The sequence below is a fragment of the Octopus bimaculoides genome, chromosome 3 (genome assembly GCF_046866305.1).
Source record: "Octopus bimaculoides isolate indiv1 chromosome 3, ASM4686630v1, whole genome shotgun sequence".
Lineage (NCBI taxonomy): Eukaryota > Metazoa > Mollusca > Cephalopoda > Octopoda > Octopodidae > Octopus > Octopus bimaculoides.
This window is the reverse complement of record NC_142930.1, coordinates 166,210,803-166,236,836: the sequence shown is the minus strand read 5'-3', so window position 1 is coordinate 166,236,836 and position 26,034 is coordinate 166,210,803. Positions and strand designations below refer to the sequence as shown.

Below are 26,034 nucleotides of genomic sequence, written 5' to 3'. Positions count from 1 at the left end.
AACTATAATTAACATACTGATGAGCTGAAATAATAACAAAATATCAATATACACCATTCTTGTTTACCTCTGCAACAATTCATTTCAACTGGTTTCGAGTTATCTTTCATCTTTTCTATCTTTTACTTGTTCCAGTCATTAGACTGTGGCCATGCTGGGGCACTCCCTTGAAGAACTTTTAGTCACAATTGACTCCAGGACTCATTTTTTAAAAGCCTGGTATTATCAGTCACTTTTGCCAAACTGCTAAGTTACACAGTGTTTTTTTTTTTAGCACTTTATGTCTTAAAAAGACTTTCCATGGATAAAAATACCACAGCCTGAAAGCGTTTATACAAAACCACATACATTAACTGTTTAGCATTCAGATTTCTGTGTGAAATGTTTTGTTAATTCATTCAAAATGATTTTAATTATTTATGCCTTTACCTTGTAGCTTTAAGATCTCAATGACACAATAATTTATTTTTAGAATATTCAGTCGTTCATTCCTTCGGTTCTCATTGTGCTTTGTGGCACCTGAGGTAACAGCAAAATCATCCCACCTTCCAACACCGAAAGCATCCTTGACAGCTTGTTCCATTGTTAACCCTCTCTGCTTTTAAGATCTTTTGTTATGGTTCTCCACCACGTTTCCTTTGGTTGGCCACGTCTTCTTTTACTTCATGGATCCCATTGCAAAGCGATCCTGACAATTCAGTTCGGTTTTTAGCAACAAACTCGACCCAGCCATTTCCATCTCCTTCCTTCAATAGTTTCTCTTATTGGTTTCACATCAGCCTTAGTAAGTAATCAGCTATTTGAGATCATATTTGGCCATATTCACGGAGGCAAAGTGGCTGAGTTCCTTTCGAGTGTTGGGCCTCAGGGAGGCAAAGTGGCTGAGTTTCTTCCAAGCGTTGGGCCTCACAGAGGCAATGACCGAGACCTTTGGCATTATGTCATGCTTGAGAAGAAAACCCATCAAGCCTAGCGAAGTCACAGTCGTGGCAGATACTGGTGTCACGCAAATGGCACGCATGCTGGTGGCACATAAAGGCACCCATTACACTCTCAGAGTGCTGAATCAGATTGGAGTCTGGTGCAGCATTCCTGCTTGCCAGCCCTGGTCAAACCGTCCAACCCATTCCAGCATGGACAACGGACATTAAATGATGATGATTTAACACCTGTTTTTCATGCTGGCATAGAGCTGCATAGTGTGACATTTGCTGGGAAGACCAGGAGTCACACCAGGTTCCATTGTCTGTTCTGGTATGGTTTCTATGGCAGGACACCCTTCATAACATCAACCACTTTACAGAATATTGTACTGGGTGCTTTTTCCATGGCACCACCACCAACAAGGTCACCAAGTAACTTGCAAGGCAAAGATCCCATTCAGCTGATATATATATTATCATCATCATCATCATCATCATCACTGTAGCAAGTTAAAGACCCCATTCAGCTTATTCATGTGGCACTAGCACCAGTACATTTTATGTGACACATTTTACGTGGCACTTAACATGTAGCATTATCACCAGTGTTTTTCATGTGGTACCAGCACCAGTACATTTTATGTGGCACATTTTACATGGAACTTAATATGTAGCATTATCACCAGTGTTTTTCATGTAGCACCAGCACCAGTACATTTTATGTGGCACATTTTACATGGCACTTAACGTGTAGCATTATCACCAGTGTTTTTCATGTAGCACCAGTACATTTTATGTGGCACATTTTACGTGGAACTTAACATGTGGCATCATCACCAGTGTTTTTCATATGGCACCAGCATCATCGAGTATCTTGCAAGATAAGAACCTCTCAACAGGGAGCAGAGAGTAATATGAGTGGGGGTTAGAGCTTTGAGGTATCGAAGGGGCAGATGTAGGTGCCTTGCTGTAGGGCGGGTACATGGGTACCCCAGTTAGAAAACAAAGGCAAAGGAGTTGGAGAGTAAGACAAAGAGAGCAAGAATGTAAGAGAGATGATGGCGGAGGATGTGTTGCAGACATGTTCCTGAGGGACATGGGGGGGGGGTAGTGAGAATAGGTGAGGTGATATAAGGGTTTGGGCCAGGTGAGTGGGAAGGATGAGGTGAGTGTAGCAAACAAGTATTTTTTTGTTTAGGTCTTGGATTGATAAAAGAAGAATGCAAAATATTGAGTGTTGTCATGTAGCATGAATTTGAGAGGCATTGATCTTCAGTGAATGGAAGACAGAGAGAGCCACATGATTGATTTGGTGGTGGAAAGGAATGTTGGGGAATTGATTTGAAATAAAATGGTATTTGAAACAGGTTCACTAACAGGGAGTTAGTCAGAAAATGTTCTGGATATATTGAGTGCGAGAGGGGGGAGGTAGGGGAGAGGGGGAGGGGAGAGAGGGGGAGAGAGATAGGGGAGAGTGAGAGAGAGAGGAGGGAGAAAGGGGGAGGTAAGGGAGAGTGAGAGAAAATGAGAGAGGGAAAGGGGAAAACAAGAAGGGAGTGAGAGAGAAGGGGAGAAAGAGGAAATTGGAGAAAGGGCAGATGTTCTCAGCACAGCTTGTAATAAAGGAAACAGAGGAAGAAGGGGGAGGGAGGAGGGAGAAATTGAGAGTGAGTGAGAGGGGGAGAGATAGTGCAACAACGTGAGTGATAAAGGGAGTGACTGAGAGAGAGAAAGAGAGGGTGGGGGTGGAGTACTGCAGTATTTCTGACGTCATTAATTTGTTTCAGTTTTACTGCCGGGTTCTGGCAAAGTCTACGTATTTCTGGTAGTGTTGTAAATTATTGGAAGAGTAGGAAATCAGCAGCAATAAAAACAAGGTGCCTACTAACCACATCGACATTTTACCGCTGCTGCATTCAGATCGAGCGCGAGCGCGCGCACACACACGACCTTCCCAGCTCTGAGTGTGTGTGTGTGTGTGTGTGTTTGCGTGCGTGCGTGACTTCAGAGTCTGTATATTACAACATTGCAATGTCGGATTGAAATAGACAGACTTTGAAACCGTACGATTCTGCATTTTTCACTGTTCTCCCTTCATGCTACATGAAATCCACAGAAACAAACGCTGGGGACTAATTTCCTTTGAAGTACTCTATCAGTGATTATCTTAAACAAGTCCGTGTTCTTTATCATTCGATGTGGTTAGCCAATTCCGAATAATATCGGAGAACAAATCTGTGTTTCTTTATACTGTGTGTAGGATATAAACAAAATCGAACACACATACAAAAAGCTATGCGTGTTGTTAGTTCGTGGTTTGGCTGCAGTTTTAGGCGTAGGAGAATATATCCGCTATGCGCCTGGTAATACCAGGCAAATAGCGGGTAGGCAATCACTCACTTTTGGTCTCAGAACTGCCAAATGTTGGTTAGTTTCCGCGAAAAATTTTTATTTATTTACTTTGGGTTTCATGACGTGTCGAAGGCGACATTTGCTTTGAAGTTGGAAAGTGAAAGCTGACAGATAATGTGTGTGTGTGTGTGTGTGTATTTATTTATGTACGTGTATATGAAAGCTAATAGAGTGTACTGTGGAGGCGCAATGGCCCAGTGGTTAGGACAGCGGACTCGCGGTCATAGGATCGCGGTTTCGATTCCCAGACCAGGCGTTGTGAGTGTTTATTGAGCGAAAACACCTAAAGCTCCACGAGGCTCCAGCAGGGGATGGTGGCGAACCCTGCTGTACTCTTTCACCACAACTTTCTCTCACTCTTACATCCTGTTTCTGTTGTGCCTGTAATTCAAGGGGCCAGCCTTGTCACACTGTGTTACGCTGAAAATCCCCGAGAACTACGTTAAGGGTACATGTGTCTGTGGAGTGCTCAGCAACTTGCACGTTAATTTCACGAGCAGGCTGTTCCGTTGATCGGATCAACTGGAACCCTCGACGTCGTAAGCAACGGAGTGCCAACAAACAAACAATGGGTGTACATGTGTGTGTGCGAGCGTGTTCTGCTTTATGTATTTGTATTCACTCACACACGCACACGTACACCCATTATCTTTCATATACACATACATACATACATAAATACACACATTCTAGGCCCTATAGGATACATTCTCCTATGCCTAAAAACCGCAGCCGACACACGAACTAACAACATGCATACCTTGTGCAGGTTATGCCTGGCTAAGAAGAGAGCAATTTTAAAGGGTACTCAACACCCAGATGTTTACCTGAGTTTAGCAGGAGTGAAATGTTTAATCCTTGCCCACATGAAAGGAAGTACATCCTATTGTACCTGCACACCCAACCATGACTGCAACCACAGGTCCCAGCCTTCCACCAATGCCCTCAAGCCCAACAAAGAGTTTGACCAAAGTACACACCAAACCATCCATGTACACAAACGCACACCCCAATAAGGCAGAAACCACACAGCCATGCCTCAACAATATAATATATATAATATATCAAACCAGTGCAGTTTGGATGGAACCATCCTTCATGTTGACTATATATATATATATATATATATATATATATATATATATATATATATATATATATATATATAACAAAAACGCAATAGAAGGCATTAAAACGTTCAGACAAATAGACGGTACAAAGGCAGGCAAGAGAAACAACAATTAGAAGGACAAGCAAAAAAAGAAGGGTCAATATTGAATTTCTTTCATCAGTCAAGTCCCAGAAGTCATGACCATTTCGGGCAGTTACACTTGAGATGGTTATATATATATATATAGTTGAAATTTACAGAAACACAAAAGACAAAGACTGGTGTATAAACAACAAACAGGTGTATCAGTTTAATACTCAGGAAGGTGAGAAAGTCTTTTATGTTTCGAGCCTACGCTCTTAAACAGAAAGGAACACGAGGAAATAAACACAGAGAAAATTTTTAAAATAGATACATTGTGGATTTCCTCGAATCATTGTCTTGGAATTCTTTCCATATCATCATCATCATCATCATTTAACATCTGTTTTCAATGTTGGCATGAGTTGGGCAGTTTGAGTGGAGATGGTAAGGCCGGGGCTGCACCAGACACCATAGTATTTTGGCATGGTTCCTACAGCTGGATGCCCGTCCTAATGCCAATCGCTTTACAGAGTGTACTTGATGCTTTCATGTGACACCAGCATTGACTGGGTCACCGAAGAACTTGCAAGACAAAAGCACCTTCAGCTGGGAGGAGGGTGTAGGAGTGAGAGGGGTGTGCCATTTGATGAGAGATGAAAGGCACAGAAGGACAAGGGTAGGTGTCTTGCTGTAAAGTGATACACCAGTTGAAAAGGAAAGGAAGGTGAGTTAAAGAGGAAGATAAAGAGAGTGAGAGAGAGAGAGAGAGAGAGAGATGGTGTTGAAAATGTGTCAAGATATGCCCTGGAAGGGTGTTGGGGGTGATGAGAATAAGTGGGGTAACACAGAGGTGGATGGATAGGGTAGAGGTGAATAAGGTACATGATGGAGTGAAATATATGAGAGGCTCAGGGTGGGGGTTACTGTAAGCATGTGAGGGCACTGAGGGGGTTAGGAGAAAAGTGAGGTGTTTGTTAATGATATAGAGACCAACACAGGCAGAGAAAGCACAGGAAGGAGGTGATTGGTGGAGACGGTAGATGGAGGGGAGGGGAGAATAATGGGGGGTGGGTGGGGTGGCAATATTCTGTCAGTTTTGACCTTGAGCATCCACTTGCTGATCAACTAAATTACCACCACGTAAAATGCACCATTCAAGTTTGATCGATGCCAGGTCCACGTGACTGACTCCTGTGCCGGTGGTATGTAAAGAGCACCCTCAGAATGTGGCCGATGCCAATGCCCCCTGACTGGCACCTGTGCCAGTGGCACACAAAAAAGCACTAACCAAATGCAATCAATTCTAGACTTACCTGACTGGCTCTTGTGCCGGTGGCATGTAAAAAGCATCCACTACACTCTAGGAGTGGTTGGTGTTAGGAAGGGCATCCAGCTGTAGAAACACTGCCAGATCAGATTGGTGCCTGGTGTGGCCACTGGCTCTCCAGACCTCAGTCAAACCATCCAACCCATGCAGGACATTAAACCCAGACGTTAAACAATGATGATTGAATTAGTATATAAGTGGTTGAGTACACCAAAGACATGTGTACCATTAATGTAATTCACAGTGATGCAGTGTATGAAAAGGCTGTGTTTCTTTCTTAATTACATACACAATCCATCAGACAGGCTTCTGTACAGATTCCATATGTCCAGTTTCACTCACAACATTTGGGTCAATATGTGGTTTTAGAGAATAACATTTGCCCCAAGATGTGCTGGTATGAACCGAAAAGCACAGGTGAGAAGGCCATTCAGCCATAGGAACCATGCCAAAACAGACAAATGGAGCCAGGAAGAGCTTTCTGGCTTGCCAACTTCTAGTCAACAATTTTCATGGACATTGTTCAGCTGAGCTCTCTTCTCTGGTTCCTCCTTTAAGAACTTATCAGCGATCAACCAGACTTGCATCCAATTCTCATCAATATACTGTGCAACCTCCTAAGTGTCGTAAAGCACTTTACTGTACCAGTTTCTTCTCTTGCACTTCTGAACTTTGGAATTCCCTTCCACAGTCTTGTTTTCCTCTTCAATATGTCCTCCTCCAGTCTTTTAAATCTAATGTGCATCGTCACCTATTGACTTCTGTCTAGCGTCCATTTTTTTCTAGTAGCTCTTATGCTTTCGGTGGTCAAAGGACCCAGTAACAAGTGACAGCAGTGGTCAGCAGGCTGAGAAAGCTGGAGGTCTCCGCTACCACGGGCTTGACCACAAACCTATCAGTGAGCGGTCAATACTTTGACCGTTTGCCCTTCTCAACCTGACGAGCAGTGGAGCCTAGGCTGGTGGCTGAGCACACCAAGTTGCCTCTGGGGAAGGTGTCACTAAATGCGGCATGCCAGATGAGGGGCCCACCACTACAGGACAGGAAAACTGTTATGCCATCAGGCCTTTTGCTGTCCCATCAATCAAACGTCAATGGCCCGAGTTAGGAAGGGAAGCCTGTGGCATCTAGGACATGGTTTATGGTCTCACTGGAAGGCAACCAGCATTATAAGAGCATGACAATAGAGGGTAGAGGCTGAAAGAATCCACAATGGATCCACGGCGGCAATGGGAGACTCACAAGATATCTTGCAGTAGGATTGAACCAGAGACCTTGTTGTAGTAAAGCGTACTTAATACAGCTGATATCTCAAATATAACTGTTTGGGATTCTCGAACGCGCGCGCGTGCGTGTGTGCTTGTTTAAACTCAAGCTTTCTTTTAGAGACATGCATTTCCTCCTCTCAGACACGTTCACTCCCTTCACCCCTCTCCCACATTGATTCTCACTCCTCCTCTCTCAGACACATTCATTCTCATGTCACCCCCTCTCACACATTTATTCTCCTCCTCATCCTCTCTTTCTGCACCTCTACATATTGCATTCTCTTGTAAGTCCTCTCAGTTCAATATAGCTAACACGGTCGCACACACACACACGTGTATCTCTGTCTGTATTAACATACGTACACATCTATACACACACACACACACACACACACACACACACATCCTTTCTTCCGCATCACCCCCCCTTCTTCGCTTTCCGCTGTTCCACTTCTCCTCACACCATTACCACTCACTCACTATATTCTATTACCTAACTCATTTATTTTTCTAATCATTTTTGTTTTTTATTACATATTTTATTTCTTCCGTCTCTTTTACCTCTTATTTAATCCTCCTTCCTTCAGCTACACATATTACTCTCACCAACTCTCTTTCTAATCTTCTAATCCCTTGTCCCCCCCCCCTCCACATCTCTCTCTTTCTTGCTACTAAGCTCTAATCTTTAATTTCGTAATCTTGTATCGATGATTTTTCTCCTCCCCCCTCTCTTTCCATATATCTTTTACTTGTTTCAATCATTAGATTGTAGTCATGATTTGAAGAATTTTTAGTCGAACGAATCGATCCCAAGACTTATTTTAAAGCCTGGTGCTTATTCTATCGATATCTTTTGCCGAATCGCTACGTTAAGGCGACGTAAACACATACACATGTGTGTGTGCACGACAGGCTTCTTTCGGTTTCTGTCTACCAAAGCCATTCACCAGGCTTTGGTCCAAGGCTTAGAAGACATTTGCCGAAGGTGCCGCGCAGTGCGACTGGGAAGCATAAACTTCTTTACCACACAACCATGCCTGCGCATATGAGGTTAACAGTTTCATACAAACCAAATGCTATAATTTAAAGGATAACTGGTGGAAACAACACGAAAATATGGTTAAGGATTTTTCATATTTGTTACATTAAGAATGACTCTTGAAAAAGTCAGTTAAGGAAACAAATATAGAAAAAAAATCTTTAAACATACTTTCGTGCTATTTCCACCTTTACTTTTTAATTCTCACTCTCTCTGCATATATACACACACTCGTGTGTATGTGTGTGTGTGTGTGTGTATGTATATATATATATATATATATATATATATATATATAACAGTCTGTTAAAGTCTGTCATACCGGCTATGATGAAATACCACAAGGTATAGAAAATACGTATTCGCCTTTATATTGAACACTCAATATTTCATCTATTCAATAAGACATATTCCATATATTCAATAAGACATTCAATACTTTATTTCATTGTACCATCCATTTTTATTTTATATTGTATATTATATATTGTATATTCCATATTCTATATCCCACATTGGTTTTGCAGGAATATAAATAAAACATAAAAAACAGACAGTGTTGGAACTCTTTTAAACAAAATAATATATTCCTCTATATACAATCATACGAAACCCCTTTTTTTGGATTTATTTTTACTCGCATATATATACATATATATATATATATATATATATATATATATATATATATATATATATAATAAAGTAAAGTTGTGGAATACCGTACCAGTGGAAATATATATGAAAGAAGGTTTGAAAATGCACTTATTTTTTAAAAATATTTATTTACTTAACCGGTTTCACTTTTTTAGAAAAAGATTATCAAAAGTCTTTGAGAATAATAAAAAATGTTAAAAAACAGTCTGAGTATTAAAATGCATATATACATTCTTTGATGATAAAATATATTTAAAGTATAAAGCTTTGTATGAACTTTGTAGTGTTACATACTGATTGTCACACATTCTCTAATATTAAGGTGAAATTGTTAAAAACTGTTAAAAACAGTGTATGAAAATACACATATGGAAAAATACATATACATATTCTCATACATATTCTTTGACAATCGAATAAAATTGAGAAGGAACTGACCTGGCCTTTCTCTCTTGTGTATATTGAAGGAATGTTTTACTGTCTTAAGAGACAGTATGACTGGCTAGCTGGGGTGGGAGGGAAGAAGAGTTAAAGAAGATTTTTTTTATTTTTGGTTGGTCTGTGACAGTCTGTCATGGTTCACTGGTTTTTGGGACTGGTTTTGTGCACATCTCTATGTGTGTGTATATATGTGTGTTTGTGTCCGTGTGTGTTGGTGTGGGTGTGTGTGCCGTTTTTATTGGTCCCAGAGTTTATTGTGGAATGTGTATATGAGTGTGTGTTTGAGTGTTTTTTGTGTCGGTGGGGATGTTAGGTGTGTGTACGTGAGACTGTGCGTACATCTCTTTGTCTGAGTGTGTATGTGTTGTTTTGATCGTCTTTGTGGTGTGTGTGTGTGTGAGAGCAACCGTATGTATGTGTGAGGGTGTGTACGTATGTGTGCGTATGTGTGTGTATGTATGTGTGCATCTGTGTGTGTGCGTGGGAGTGTTTTGTGTGAGTGTGGGAGTGTGTGTGTGTCGTTTTAAATACCTTGTGGTGTGTGTGTGTGTAAGCAAACGTATGTGTGTGATGGTTCATATGTATGTGTATGTCTATGTCTGTATGTGTGCGTGTGTGGCATGTGTATATGAGTATGTGTTATATATATATATATATATATATATATATATATATATCATCAAAGAAGATACTTCAAGTATGTGTGTGTATGTATATATATATAAATACAAGAAGATACTACAATGATATGTTAATATATTAGGATACATTAAACACATAGTATGAGTGGCTCGCTAGTGTTTTATCAGTTTCAGATCAAAGCTGTGGCCATGCTGGGGCACCGCCGTTTTGCTACACTATTATTACTAAGAGCCTCCTCCTATATTATATATATATGTGTGTGTGTGTGTGTGTGTATACATGTCTGTTTCCCCCCCCCATCTCTCTCTCTCTATATATATATATATATACTCCAAGAGAGTTAGGAGTTGGAGGATTCAACCCACTAAGGGATATATATATATATATATATATATATATATATATATATATATATATATAATCAAATGAATAATAAACAGACGATGGCTAATTGTCAGTCCATTACTTGCTATAATGAGCTGATAATTGCCAATCGTCTGTCATTATGCATTTGATTATAATACGACTCGACGGACACCCTAGAGAATACCAACAACCTACAGTTCAACATAACGCATGCTTGGGACCAGCCCCTAGGCGCTAAATACTCATAGGGCCTTGGTTTTCTCTTGTGTATACAACCAGAATATACTACTTGATATTATCAATCATAGATCGGAACCACATGTTTATCTAACCCTAATTGGTGCATGTCTTTACAAGTACCCGATTCTACCCGAACCCTTTACTACACACATACGCGCGCGCATATTTTCATTCATCTACCCCCCTCCACCTCATTAGCTGCTAACCTTTGTAACAGAAATCTCGTTCTCATTTCATTCATGTCCCGACACACACACACATACACACTGATACAAACACACATTACAGGCACTTGCTGCGTAAAAATCCCGCCAAAATCAACTCTGGCCACTTTTAATCGGTTGTGAGATGAATCAAATAAAATACCAGTCGTATAATGGGGTAGGTTTAGAGACACTAACACCTGCCTCTGCCGGAGATGTGAGCTTGTGTCTCTGATAAAAATTATTTCTCATCATCAACAACAAGCGAACACACACACACACACACGGGTAGAATGATAGACAGACAAACAGGTGGACAAATAGACAGACAGGCAGATAGACAAAGAGACAACAGACAGGCAGATAGACAAAGAGACAACAGACAGACAGGTAGATAGATATATTAATATATAGAGAGATGGAGACACACTTCTCAAGCGCTTACACAACTCTCTCTCTCTCTCTATCACACATTTTTTCATTCTCCCCCTCTAACATACACTCTTATTCTCTCTCTCTCTCCCTGTTTCTGACATTCACAGACATTCTCATTCTCTGTCCCCTCTCTTATACACATTCTCACACACGCTCTTCTCTCTCTCTCTCCTCCTACAACGACCATATTCTCATTCTGCCACCAATTTCTTAACAACTACAAATTTCCTCTGTCTAGTAAGTCTCATTTCTCTCTCTCTCTCATCTTTCTATCCCCCTCTCTCTCTATTCCAATGTCTTTCACCATTAACCTCTCCCCCTTCCTCTATTCCATATCTCCATTTCTCGAGTTGAGATTTTCTGCAAGAATTCTGTCGAACGAGACAATATTTCTGCCCAGACCTCCGAAGTACTTATTGCCTCAAGAAAACACTTCTCCCCCGTCTTTCTTATTCTTATCATCATCATCATCATCACCATTATTAACAACAATAACAATACTACCACTAATAATAATACAAATAAGAATAATAATTATAAATTCTTGCATTTCGGCTGGCAGAGTGAGAATCGTGATTTCAAGGTAAGTTTCTGGTATACCCTGACCTAAAAACTCTACTTCTTTCTTCTCTTATATCACTAAATGCTCTGTTCCATGTCTCAAAGACAGATTTTTCTTATTTAACCAACCTCAAAGATTATAAATGCTTCTAATACTCTTGGCGTCACCTATTCTTGGTTCCAGTTTTCCATTCATTCAAATATCTCATTATTAAAAAGGAAAAAAACAACATACGACAGATAATTAATAAAGAAACAACAGTGTGCCTTATTTTGTACAATATAGTGATGTCAGAAATTGAACTACGGCCATACTGGAACACAGGTTTCGAGGTTTTGATCTGTGGTAAACGAAACCAGTGCTTTAATTTATCCATTTCCATTGGATGACAAATTTTTGTTTTACAGATAGAAAAGGTAATTGAATTCACCAGTTTACACCATTCTTAGTTTTATAGTCACTGACTTCAAAGTTTCACAGGCACAAGTGCTACCCCTTATTATAAAAGCATAAACTACACACACGGAGTAATGTAAAAGTTGTAAAGTTTATTAGGATGTGTTATGTCTGTTTGTTATACTCTGAGTTTTGCCCTTAAACTGTTATTTATGACTGTTGAAAGAACAGCCCAGACCCGTGCGAAACGTAAAGTAAGACAAGTCAACGTTTAAATACGTATGTGAGTCTGAGCGTGTGTTGTATGCATGCATGCACACACACACACGCGCGCGCGCGCTGGTGGGAGGGGCAGAGTGAGAGATGGATAAAGATAAGGGGCTGGAGGTGGTCAGTGGTGTACAAAAGTTGCGTGGGAGTGAAATTATGTGGGTGGACGATGTTATAAATGAAGGATGGATGAAAAGAGCAAGTGGCTTGAGAGATAAAGATGCTATATATTATCATCATTGTTTTAACTTCCACTTTCCTATGCTAGCATGGGTCAGACAGAATTTGTTGAGGTGGATTTTCTATGGCTGGATGCCCTTCCTGTCACCAACCCTCAACTGTTTCCAAGCAAGGTAAATATTTCCCCATGGCCAGACATGTTTTTCATGGAAGACTGGAAACAGACTACACTTGTGTGAAAGTGATGCTTGCTTTACAACTGTCACATGATGTCAAGACAATGAAACACACACACATTCATATCTTCATTTAATGTCCCTTTATCCATGCTGGCATGAGTTGGACAGTCTGACAAGAAGACAAGCCAGAGGGCACTGCCATGTTCTATGTCTGCTTTGGCATAGTTTCTACAGCTGGATGCCCTTCAAATGCTAACCACTTTAAAGAGTGTACTGGGTGCTTTTTAAGTGGCACCAGCACTGGTGAGGTCACCAAGTAGCTGCAAGATAAGACCCACTCCCCTGAGTGGGGGTGTAGACTGGAGAGAAGAAACTCTAATAGAAGGATAGGAGCAGGTGAATAGATGGCTTTCCCACCTGGAAAATGAGGGAGAGAAAGAAAGAGATGTGAGTTTCAGGTAGATATTGTGAATATTAAACAGAATTAGAAGCTCACTGCGTGAAAACAGACAGATGATAAGAGCTAGAGAATGAGTTGGACACAGAGGATACCAGTTCGGTGTTGGGAGAAGAGGAGAAAATAGATGAGCCGTGGGGGGAAGGGTTGACAGCTCCTCAGTTCTGCTGAGATGGATGGATCTTTTCAAGTGCAGCATAACACCATCTTGGTCTCCTATCATCTCCTCTGAGGTTCAACATTTTTATATCTATATCTATATATATATATATATATATATAGAAATATATATAGATATACATGTATAAACATGTATAGAGCAGTCTTCTATCAATTCTCATCTGTTGAATCTACACACAGGCCTTTGGTTGGCACAGGAATATGGTAGGAAGACGTGGAACAGAGTGGTGAGAAAATATCTTCAGACCCTGGGCCTCACTGAGGAGATGACAAGGAACCAGGACCGATGGCAGTTTGCTGTGCTTGAGAAGACACATCAGGCTAAGTAAAATCATGGCCATCCATACTTACAAGCATGTCCTTTATGGCCATACCACACCCCCCCCCCCTCCCAGCTGAGAGCTCCTTGTCTTGCAGGTGCCAGAACCACATAAAATGCACCCACACCAGTGGCATGTAAATAGCACCCAGCGTACTCTGGAAAGTGGTTGGCATGAAGAAGGACATCCAGTCATAGAAACCATGCCAAATCAGACAATGAGAGCCTGGTGCAGCTCTTTTGGCTGGCCAGTTCCTGTCAAACCATTTAACCTTTGCCCGTGTGGAAAGTGGACATTAATCAATGATAATGATCATCATCATTTTAACGTCTCTTTTTCCATGCATGGGTTGGACAGTTCAACAGGAACTGACAAGCAAGAGGGCAGCGCCAAGCTCCAATATATGCTTTGGCATGGTTTCTACGACTGGAAACCCTTCACGTCAACCACTTCACAAAAATGTACTGAGCACTCTTTCGTTTTTTTGCACCAACACTGGTGAGATCATCAGCTAATCCCAGGACTAGACCCCTCGACTGTGTGGGGTATAATATTGAGGGCTGTGTATATATATATGTATATATATATATATATATATATATATATATATTATATGGCAGGCCTCCAAACAGCTTCCATCTACAAAAACCCACTCACAAAGCATTAATTGGCCCAGGGATCACCATCATCATCATCACCATCATTTAACATCCATTTTCTATGCTGGCATAGTTTGGGGAGCTATCCAGACCCCAATTGTCTGTTGTAGCATGGTTTCTATGGCTAGATTCCCTTCCTATTGCCAACCACTCTACAAAGTGTACTGGGTGCAGAAGTTGTCTACTACTTCTAATGACCAGATAAGAGAGCAGAGGACCCTGTCAAAGGTTATCTTGATATCAACAAAAGCCAAGTACAGAGGTTTATTTTTGGCTGGATTCTTGTGCCGACAGCACGTAAAAAGCCCATCTGAGCATGGTCGATGCCAGCCCACCCTGCCCCAACTGGCTCCTGTGCCAGTAGCATGTAAAACACACCATCTGAACATGGCTGATGCCAGTGCCGCCTAACTGGCTCCCATGACGGTGGCACGTAAAAAAACACCCACTAGGCTCTCAGAGTGGTTGGCATTAGGAAGGGCATCCAGCTGTAGAAACCTTGCCAGATCAGATTGAAGCCTGGTGCAGCCGCTGGCTCTCCAGACTGCAATCAAACCGTCCAACCCATGCCAGCATGGAAAACGGACGTTAAACGATGGTGATGATGATGATGACTTCTCCTGTAGTTGCCTAACCAGGAATATAGCATTAGTCATGTTCCAGAACAAAATTTACAGAGGGTCCCGAGGGGTAAGACCAGATCTGAAATTACACAGTTGCAACACAGACTTCTTAACCACACAGCCAAGCTTTAAGAAAAGGAGAAAACTCAGATGATTTTGTATCAAAGGACTCAAAGAGTATCAGAAAGTCAGGCTTGGTGTGGGGGCATGTGCCTTTGCAAAGCGTTGCTGCATTCACCATTTGTTGGTATGTTCCCAGGTCCTCCAGGGTGACTCATCAAGCAGTCCCAGTCAGCCTCCTATCTCCACGAGATGCCTTCTCTTCTGCCATGACTGTGGCATGTGGTTGACCAACACAAACTGTCAACCCAATTGGATCCTCAGAGAAGAGAGAACATGGTAAGCAGGACCTAACTTGGAAAGTCGAGCAACATGGCCAAACAGTTTGAACTGGTGCTTCCAAATCATACAAGTAGCAGAATACATCACAGTTTCTGAGTAGAGTCATTGGTTGTCTGCAAAATTTGGCCAGTGGTACCCCATTAGGTGAACTCTTATACTGAGTGTCTGCCAGGGTACCTGGTTGTAGAAAATCTACACCAACCCCAGGCTTGGAAAAGTGGGGATTAAATGATGATTGTGTGTGAGTGTATATTAAGTGTAAGTATGGGTGTATGGTTAAGTTTCTTTCAAAGCCACATGGTTTTCAGTTCAATCTCACTGCCGTGGCACCTTAGGCAAGGGTCTTCTACTATATTCTTGTGCCAACCAAAGGCCTGTGTGTAGATTCAGCAAATGGGGATTGATAGAAGGTTGCTCTATACATGTTTATACATATATATATATATATATCATCCTCATTTAACATTCATCTTCCATGCATGCATGGACAGGATGGTCAACAGGAGCCGGCCAGGTAGAAGACCGCCCCAGGCTACTGTGTATTTTGGTAAGTTTTTTACGGCTGGATGCCTTTCCTAACACCGACCACTCTGCAAAGTGGACTTAGTGCTTTTTACCTGGCACAAGCAAGGGCGAGGTCAATTTTAGCGTGATTTTTACAGCTGGAAGCCCTTCCAAATGCCAACCACTTTACAATGTGGACTGGATGCTTTTTATGTGGCACCACCACTGGCAGGGTAACCAAGTAACTTGCAAGACAAGGAATTATGTGAATTATCCATCACCGTTGCTAATTTGGTCACCTAGGTAACAGATATAAAGATGTTGAACCTCTAAGAGGACATGACAAGAGGTCAAGACAAATTTTATGCTGTACTTGAGAAGATCCATCCATCTCACAGAATTGAGGCTCTGTCAAGCAATCCCCCACAACCCATCTTCTATTTCCTCCACTACCCCCAACACAGAACTGGTATCCTCTGTGTCCGTCCTGGCACTTTGCCACCATCTCTCTTCTGTTCTCTTTCTCTCTCCTAGTCTCTCTTTTCATCTTGCTCCACCTCTGATTGGTTGACCATGTATCTCCTCCTCCTCCACAGCGACACACCCATTACTGGCCTGGACCTTGATCACCCTTTCTCTCTCTCTCTCTCTCTCTCTGACAGAGTAAATATGTATTAAAGGAATCATAACTGGCTATGAAGGTCACAGAGAGTCCTAATTTGGTGGCATGTAAAAAGCACCATCTGAACATGGCCGATGCCAGTACCCCCTGATTGGCCCCCCTATAATTTGAACTCTGAATGTAGCGGCAGACGGAATGCCGCTAAGCATTTTGCCCAGCACGCTAACAATTCTGCCTTTTGGAATATAATGAATAATAAATGGCAAATATTCTTTTACTTGTTTCAGTCAGCTGACTGTGGCCATGCTGGGGCACCGCCTTTAGTCGAACAAATCAATCCCAGGGCTTATTCTCTGTAAGCCTAGTACTTATTTTGTTGGACTCTCTTGTCGAACAGCTAGCTTATGAGAACGTAAACACACCAACAGCGGTTGTCAAGTGATGGTGGATGGGGACAAACAGACACACACAAATATATATATATATGACAGGCTTCTTCCAGTTTCCGTCTACCAAATCCACTCGCAAGACTTTGGTTGGCCCGAGGTTATAGTAGAAGACACTTGCTCAAGGTGCCACGCAGTAGGACCGAACCCAGAACCATGTGGTTGGGAAGCAAGCTTCTTACAACACCACCACACCTGTGCCTATAGATATATATCTATATGTGTGTGTGTGTGTGTGTTACTAGACTACTCGTGACTCGTTGGGTCACCGGGAAACTCTGAGTTTCCCAACAACAGTTTTGCTTCGTGGGTTGGGAAGATTTGGCTGCTATTTCTTGCACGTCCTGCTACCACGTAACAGGTATTTCGGGTCCTTTATCGCAAATAGCTGTTACGTGGTAGCAAGGCATGCTAGAAATAGCAGTCAAATCTTTGGAGGAGAGATACGTTGAATGCACTCGAAAAAAAAAAAACTGTTTCACATTGAGGTTACGAATGGGTCTTTTATGAAATACTTACCGTATTTTTAAAGTCATTTTCACTTTAGAATATTTTTTAAATATGCCAAAATAAATTTTTGTAATGGTATTTCACTTGAAAATAATTTTATAAAACATTAAAATATTGTCTGTTTAAAGAAAACTAAAATATACATACTTACTGTGCAAAAAGCTTACATTTTTGAAATCATATTCACTTACAAATATTTCTAAATGATTAAAATAGTGTTTAACAAACGCGACAACAGAAATTGTAAAAGAAAAAAAAAAACCTTTTTATTTTTCGTTGTCAAATAGAAAGGTAAGAGTTTCTTCCCTTCCCAGATGAAGATTATTTTCGGAACATTTCCCCATTACGCACCGTTTTGGTTATTTAGACCCTGAAAATGTCTAATATCTTTAAACCTGCTTTACCGATTTACGCGGAAATGGTTTCATTCGATCCGTATTAACATTTCAGCTTATACTTAATTCATGGTATTTTCCCATTATGCGCCAGTTTCGCTGTTTAACATTACAAAAGCAAGCAACATTAGCTGCAAAAAGACACACTGTTAAACTCATTTAGTAGTAGCAGTAATTGTTATTGTTGTAATAGTCATGGTGATGGCTGTAGTAGTAGTAGTAGTAGTAGTAGTAGTAGCAGCAGTAGTGGTAGTATTAAAATAGTACTTTTATGTACTAACAATATCAATAATTATAATGATATTGACAAATATAGAGATAGCAAAGACACTATTAATAACATTAATAAAATATTAACGATATTAATGACAAAGAACGAAGAGAAAAAGGAAAGGGGGGAAGGAATTAGGTGGCAGTGGTGGGGTTGCAGAAATAAAAATAGTGAAAAATTAAAGGTAAAAAATAAACAGGTTATCTCATCCCAATTAAAAAATTGGTTTATCTGCCCCCACCGCCGCCGTTTTACGAAAGATAGCGGTACTTTTGGTTATCTCCCTCAACTCAGAAAATTGCTTAACCTTCAATAAAAAAAAAAAAATTTTTTAATTAAACATGGAAACTGAAAAACTAAACATTTTTATAACAGATCATACCATTCCTGAAAAAATTACACATCTTAATGAATCTGAATATTTTTATAACAAACCATACCATTCCTATTTAGGGGGCCAAAAGTCAACAATGTGTTGAAGTATTGCATCAAAAGGATCTTCTAACTCTTTTAATCCAGTCTCTTGTCGCCACATAAACTCGACTTTTTAGCAGAGATAACCCAATTTTTTGATGGGGGTGAGATAACTAAAAAGTACCAATAAATATATTAATTAATAAGAAAAGATCAATAAAGTATGCTACATGGCAGTGAAACATGGGTTATGACTGTGGAGGACGTGTGAAGGCTTGAAAGAAATGAAGGCAGGATACAGGGGAAAATGAAAATTCTGCCACAGAACCACTGATAGAATAAACGCAGAGAGTAAGATAGACAATCCAAACACTAGTTACAGAATACTTGATAAGTGGAAAGAAACACCAGAAAATACCAAGGGAGGATGGAGAGGAAAACTCAAAAGAGAAAAGTTTGAAAACGTAGAACAGAAGGGCAGAGCACCTCACGGGGGATTTGTACCCCATAAAGAATTAAATAACCAGAATAGCAACGGAAGCATTAACACATAAAGCATGGCGGGCCATGATCGTGGGCCAGGTAGATGCATTTAATTTATGTGCGTTTGTTGGGGTCTAATGTCATTCAAACGCTCGAATACCCCCCAGAATGCAAGAAGACTAATAGTTCAACTAATGACTTTTCAGATGATGTAAACTTGTCACCATTATATACTAACCCTAACTATTTTTTTGTTTGTTTTTATGTGTGCATAAGACCACGCTCCCCCTACAACTATGGCTGGGGTGAACTCCAGGTCAAGTTCCTATCAATAACAACACCCCTACCTTCTACTGAACACTAAACACTTTCTTCATTCACTTTAATCCAAAGAGGACCTAAGGTACGAACCCTGGTGAAACTGCAATGACATTATTGCAAGGTTGCATCTGCAACCGTGTGCAGTCGCTGCAGTGGAAACATATGTAAGGCATGGTAATATGTTGTAAATAATTAAAATGAATTATCAATGTGCAAATCTCCATTCTCCTTATAATAATTAGCTAGCTTAAAAGCTGCACGCTGTGCAGACTTTTAGGCTGGTTCTTGCAGAGGGCTTCTTGGGCCTGTGGCCCAAAACTAAAGGGAGCTAAAGAGCATGACTATAATACATCTAAATGACTATATGCCCCAGTGGTGTTTGATCAGAGGTTAAGGATGGATGAGAATTCTGTAATGCAATCATTCTATTGTTCCAGTCCCAAATTGAATTCCAACTGTTGGCCAATTTGTCCCAAAGTTCTTATCTCAATGTAAAATTCACGAAGCGAATATCATTTATCTTCCCCTTGATCTCTGATGTCATCTGACAAACGCCAACCAGGATGGCATGAATCAGCCAAGCTCCACCTGCTAGAAATAGCAACCCAAATGCTTTTAAATGAGATGCCAATACTGGATGTCCAAATGAAGAGCAGATTTTCAATCCCAGGATGGTCCTGATACCAAATAGATATATGTCTGTGTAGAGCAAATATAGACTGAGATACAGGGGTCCCGGACGGACAGACAATTTCCCTTTTATGAATATAGATGCAATTTTACAGAATCTATGCAGTCCTGTGTATCACACATGAAATTATCCAACAAGAAAATTTACCTATGTCTAATAACTTATTGTAGCCACTGGCATCGAATACAGACCGTTGTGTTAGCCAGCATCTGAAACTAAACTCAGAAGAAAGCTTTCATCTACTTGGACTCTATGTTGTACCACTGGACAGCTGTCTGTCTGCTAATATTGTTGATGGGCATGCAGCATGTTGCTAGCATTTCACATATAGAGTCCAGGATTATGTCAAAAAGTGTGAAGACCATCAATTGACTTTTTCCATAAATATATTTAAAAATTATTTGGAAATTATACAGAGAAACAAATGGTAGATTTGGACTGTCCCAAAAAAAATTCTGTATAGAGGATTTTAAAAAAAAAAAATTTTTTTGCATAATCATATCAATTCCATTATGCAGAAGACTGAATGAAAAAAATTTTTGTAAAAATTCATAAAAATAAAAAATATTATGAGGGGTTTTATTACATGCTCACATCATAATTCTGCCAATTGGGCATTCCACCAATTGTTTTTATTAAAGCTATGTTTAGTTGTGTGTCATTTATTTCAGTTAAAATAGCTTATTAATTCATCATTGTTTTTTAATATTAAATGCACATTCTGTTAATAACTGCTTTGGAGTATTTCATTTTCTAGATTACTGGATCATTAGTAATATATTTATGTTTTTCATCCACAAAATCCTGGGTTGCTATTTTTCACAAGGGTTTTTGTGGTTTCTTTACATTATATGTGTGTATCTATAGCAATTGCAGCTTCGAAGATATTTGTTAGCCATTCAAAGAAAACAAAAAAAACCCATTAGATTCATTTCAACATTTAATTTTCAAAAACAATTGCAGAGTGGAAGATGTTTGTAAGCCATTCAATTACACACAAAAAGCCATTAGATTCACTTCAACATTTAAATTTAATTTGTGTCAAAATATTTTCATCACTCTGAAACCGCGACCTGTTTGCTGACAAAACTTCATGCTGCATAGATCGCCTTCCACACTGCAATTGTTTTTGTTTCAGCACATGATCTCAGATCAAGTCACTTGCTATGCAAGTACATCTCCCTAATTTAATTTTCATTTGTGTCAGAATTTTCGTTGCTTGACCGGTATCACAGACAAACTTTATCCAGGACAGACACTAGCTGACAGACGAAATGCCGCTAAGCATTGCACCCGGTGTGCTAATGTTTCTTATTTCTTTATTGCCCACAGGGGACTAAACATAGAGGGGACAAACAAGGACAGATAAAAGGATTAAATCGATTACATCGACCCCGGTGCATAACTGGTACTTATTTTAATTGATCCCGAAAGGAGGAAAGGCAAAGTTGACCTTGGCGGAATTTGAAATCAGAACATAGCGACAAACGAAATACTTCTAAGCATTTTTACTTGACGTGCTAACGATTCTTTTCTACTCTAGGCACAAGGCCCAAAATTTGGTGGGGAGAGGGCCAGTTGATTAGATTGACGCCAGTACGCAATTGGTACTTAATTTATTGACCCCAAAAGGATGGAAGGCAAAGTCGACCTCGGTGGAATTTGAACTCAGAACATAGTGGCAGAGAGAGAGAGAGAGAGAGAGACAGGAGTGGTTGTGTGGTAAGTAGCTTGCTTACCAACCACATGGTTCCGGGTTCAGTTCCACTGCATGGCACCTTCGGCAAGAGTCGTCTACTCTAGCCTCACACTGACCGCAGCCTTGTGAGTGGATTTGGTAGACAGAAACTGAAGGAAGCCCGACGTATATGTGTATATGTATGTGTGTCTGTGTTTGTCTCCACCAACATCGCTTGACAACCGATGCTGGTGTGTTTACGTCCCGGTAACTTAGCGGTTCAACAAAAGAGAGAGATAGTCTAAGTACTAGGCTTACAAAGAATAAGTTCTGGGGTCGATTTGCTTGACTAAAGGAGGTGCTCCAGCATGGCCGCAGTCAAATGACTGAAACAAATAAAAGAATATATATATATATATACATACACACACATATAACAGGTTTACCATCTGTGATGCCTTCACTTGAAATTACTGGAGGAAAAGCAGTGACGTTAATTCTCTAAAATTCACAAATCCTGGAATTTATTGGTGGGGAATCGATTACATCGACGCCTGTCGGCAGCTGGAACTTATTTCACAGATTCCGAATTTGGATAATAAAAAAAAAAAAACCACTAGGCATTTTCTCCAGAAGGCTCTGCCACCTTCCATAAACCTTCTACGGAAAATTCAACCTCCTTGTTGTCTTCTGCTTTTTATTGTATTTTCTCTTTTTTTTGTTTTATATCATTTTCCTCCTTTATCTTTTCTAACTTCTAGTAACGGCATTGTCTCTTTCTTACAAGAATTTTGCCACAATGCTAACAATTTTTAAGGGGCGTGGCAAGTCTAATAATCCTTTCTACTAAAGGCACAAGGCCTGAAATTCTTTTGGGGGTAGGGGTTAGTCGATTACATCGCTTCCAGTGTTTCACTGGTACTTAATTTGTCGACCCCGAAAGGATGAAAAGCAAAGTCGACCTCAGTAGAATTTGAACTCAGAACGTAGAGACAGGCGAAATACTTATTTCTTTATTGCCCACAAGGGGCTAGACATAGAGGGGACAAACAAGGACAGACAAAGGGATTAAGTCGATTACATCTACCCCAGTGCGTAACTGGTACTTAATTTATCGACCCCGAAAGAATGAAAGGCAAAGTCGACCTCAGTAGGATTTGAACTCAGAACGTAGCGACAGGCAAAATACCGTTAAGCATTTCGCCCGGCGTGCAAGTCAAAAAATAACATTGTGATTGATATTGCTTTTCTTAACAGTTATTGATAATTTGTATAAATAATTCGTAACAAAATACAAATTTACAATAGCATAAGAAAAACGTTGGCATCGATGCTGCAACATAACTTTGAAGTGGAATCCGGTTTTTACGAGAAAAACAAAATTGTGTTTCACTGCCGTAATATTAAAAATATATTTCTATATATGTAAAAATTGGCTTTCAGAACATCTCTGATGAATTTCTTTAACCAACAGAAGTGTAATGTCTAATAATTTAAAAGACTTGAGGAAGGAGCCAGGATATTTGAAGTTGAAATATAGTTTTAAACAAAACATTTTAGTGTTGCGTGTTCCACTAAAAAAGTATATGATTTCGTTATAAAACAACCAAATTATAACTATTTACATTAATATAATTAATAAAATATCAGAAATAACAGCAGAATTTTTTTTTAAATGTAATTAAACCTAATTTTTGTAATTAAATTATGTAAACACAAACACCTTACCTTAGCACAATGTTAGTGTAGACACGTTTATGCTTGAATTTACAATAACTTTCAAATATATATTGTAAATAAGAATTTTTAGTGATTTATTTTTTTTTTCGCGATGCTAAATGTCTAACTTGAAAAAAAAATTAGAACATTCAGCAATTAAAAAGACATCCAGTAACTTTAAAAAAACTTTTAAAGAATGTAGGTTTCGTTTCGCTTGTTTTGGTTTCGCTATAATTACTGGAGACAAGTGTCCTTTCAAGTACGTTACCGAGAAATTTAATTGTGGAATAAATTATCATACATTAACAGTGTTGGACAAAAGTTATCATACACTAGCAGTATAGCCAGGCTTTTCCCGGGATTAAGTTAGGATTATTAAGCTAATCAAGTTCTTTATTTCAAACCAAACTAAGTAACATCGATGTTAAATTTGGGCAGAACCAGTGTCGCGACGGGAGCGCATGGGTTGGGAGTTTGATCGGCAGAGGTGATCAGGTTACACATGCCAGCCCTTTGAAAACACCACCCTCATCATCTAACCCCTCTCTGCCCATGGGTTGGGAACCCTTCCAGCAAGGAAAATAGAATGCCCAAAAGGACTCCCGATTCTCTTCACAACTAAGTCTTAAGTATATGTGTATGTGTGTATATATATATATATATGCTTAAATCTCTCTGAGAGATTTAGAAATATTATATTTCTAATTTTGGATCAGTGAATGAACTTCACTATGATTATATAAGTTTGCGAGGGCTAAACAGGCCCCTTTAACCAGCTGGCAAGCTACTTCAGGCTGAAACATGTCCCTGAATGCTGGCTAGGCTGGGTGGAGGAGCTTGTCTACCCCTCGCAAACTTAAGGACACAGTAATTGTGTCAAGGCCGACAGGAAGCGGTCCAGCTTCCTAGGGCTAAACGGCAGTAGTGTGTTCCCTTCTTGGGATTGTCACATTAAGTTGACAATACACTACAACTTTATATATATATGGACAACACACACATACACACGTGTACGTACGTACACCAATTGTATACATATTTTTTGTACGCATACATGTTCGTGTGTGTGTGTTGCCCGTATATCAACAAAACACTTTTTTCCTCGATAGAAAAAAACAACAAAAGTCTTAACAAAAACTTACTCACCCCTAGAAGAGGACTTTGGATTTCTCCGACTTAAAAATTGTTAAAAGTTTTGGTTGAAAATTTATTTTTACTGCTGCTATTCGCAGGTGCCTCTGGGAAAAATAAGTTGACGAAAATACAGCTATAGTGGTCATGGCGAATGTCCTAAAATTGGGCCACATGCGTGCTAATTTGTGGACGTGCATTAATTACATTCACACACACACATCCTGCCTTTGATATAGACAGATTAACAGTGTTGGAGAAAAATTATCATAAATTAACAGTGACGAATGAAAGAGTTTTGGTAAATTTTGCTAAGTGCACACACTTAAATTTACCATTATTATCATACATTAATAGTGGGTTAAATATTGCCTTTACAATAGTTAAGTAATCTCCACGTCGTAAGTTCAAATCTCGCTGGCATCGACATTTTTATTCTTTAAGTGAAATGCTGCACAAATGTGCCTTGTCACAGATATTTGTTTCTTCATAACTTACAGAAACATGGACATCTTTTAATGATATTTTAAAATTTTTTTACAGATATGCTTCAGATACTACAGATTCTGAATATATCGGAATTTGTTATAAAAACAATTTTTTCCCGAGGCTGGGAAGAGGAGCTTCGGGACATTCAGACGAGTTGGTTCTCTTTCCTAATAACTTTCAGCAAAGAAATCGATATTTTTTTAATGAAATTTTCTATAAATATCTTTCAGATAGATTACGATTATATCGGAATTTAATGTTAAAAAGAAACAAACAAAAAAAAAACAACCCCAAAATTGGTGGGTTTGCACACATCACAAAGTTTTAAGAAATTTCAAGTTGCATTTTGTGATGTGTCTGTATATGTGCGAACCCACGAATATCTTTTTTTTTTTTTTTCGCTTTTCATATCAAATCTCGATATAATCGTAATATACATCATCTGAAATTATAGAAAATTTCATTAAAAAATATATCCATTTTTCGGCAAGTTATGAGGAAACAAAGCCAACCGTTATGAATTTTCAGAAACTCTTCTTCTCACCATCGGAAAACCAAATCCCGATGTAATCGCAATCTACACATTCTGAAGTTTATTTGTAGAAAATTTCATTAAAGAATATCCATTTTTCTGAATGTTATGAGGAAACAAATTCGAGGGAGACGGGTACCTTTGTGTAGGTAAGCCGGTATAGCGATTACAGATCTCCCCTCTCCCCAGTAACTTGAAATTGCTTTCAGATTACTCCCGGTGGTAATTTGAAATCGATTTCAAGTTACCATCACCTAAAATACTTCCCCAAAATGTTCGTCTCTGTGGTAGTAAATAGGAGAATCATTTCTCAATTGTGTTCTCTGTTTTGTGCAATTTTCTAATTTGAGTTTGTAAAACTATTGACTATTATCGAAATAAGAGACTTCTTTAGTGGATCCGCCTAAAATTACGGAACATCACACTAGAAGTTTTACTGGAGAATCATTATT

At 39.5% G+C, this 26,034-nt stretch overlaps 2 protein-coding genes across 7 annotated transcripts in view; one reads left to right on the top strand and one right to left on the bottom strand.

The window, feature by feature from the left end:
• The window catches only part of LOC106875516 (uncharacterized), a 33,316-nt gene that overhangs the window by 3,620 nt on the left and 3,662 nt on the right, over window positions 1-26,034 (bottom strand). Inside the window, exon 1 of one of the 6 annotated variants that reach the window (XM_014923695.3) lies at window positions 24,577-24,800. The exons of 3 other annotated variants lie outside the window; for them this stretch is intronic. The gene's annotated coding sequence lies outside the window, so the exon portion shown is untranslated. Of the gene's footprint in view, window positions 1-17,609; window positions 17,727-23,439; window positions 23,773-24,576; window positions 24,801-26,034 lie in introns of those variants that run through there. 2 more of the 6 variants (XM_014923696.3, XM_014923694.3) reach the window with 2 other exon arrangements.
• Window positions 11,490-26,034, top strand: part of LOC106883744 (uncharacterized) — a 28,068-nt gene continuing 13,523 nt past the window's right edge. Inside the window, exon 1 of the mRNA XM_014923691.3 lies at window positions 11,490-11,731. The gene's annotated coding sequence lies outside the window, so the exon portion shown is untranslated. The remainder of the gene's footprint in view (window positions 11,732-26,034) is intronic.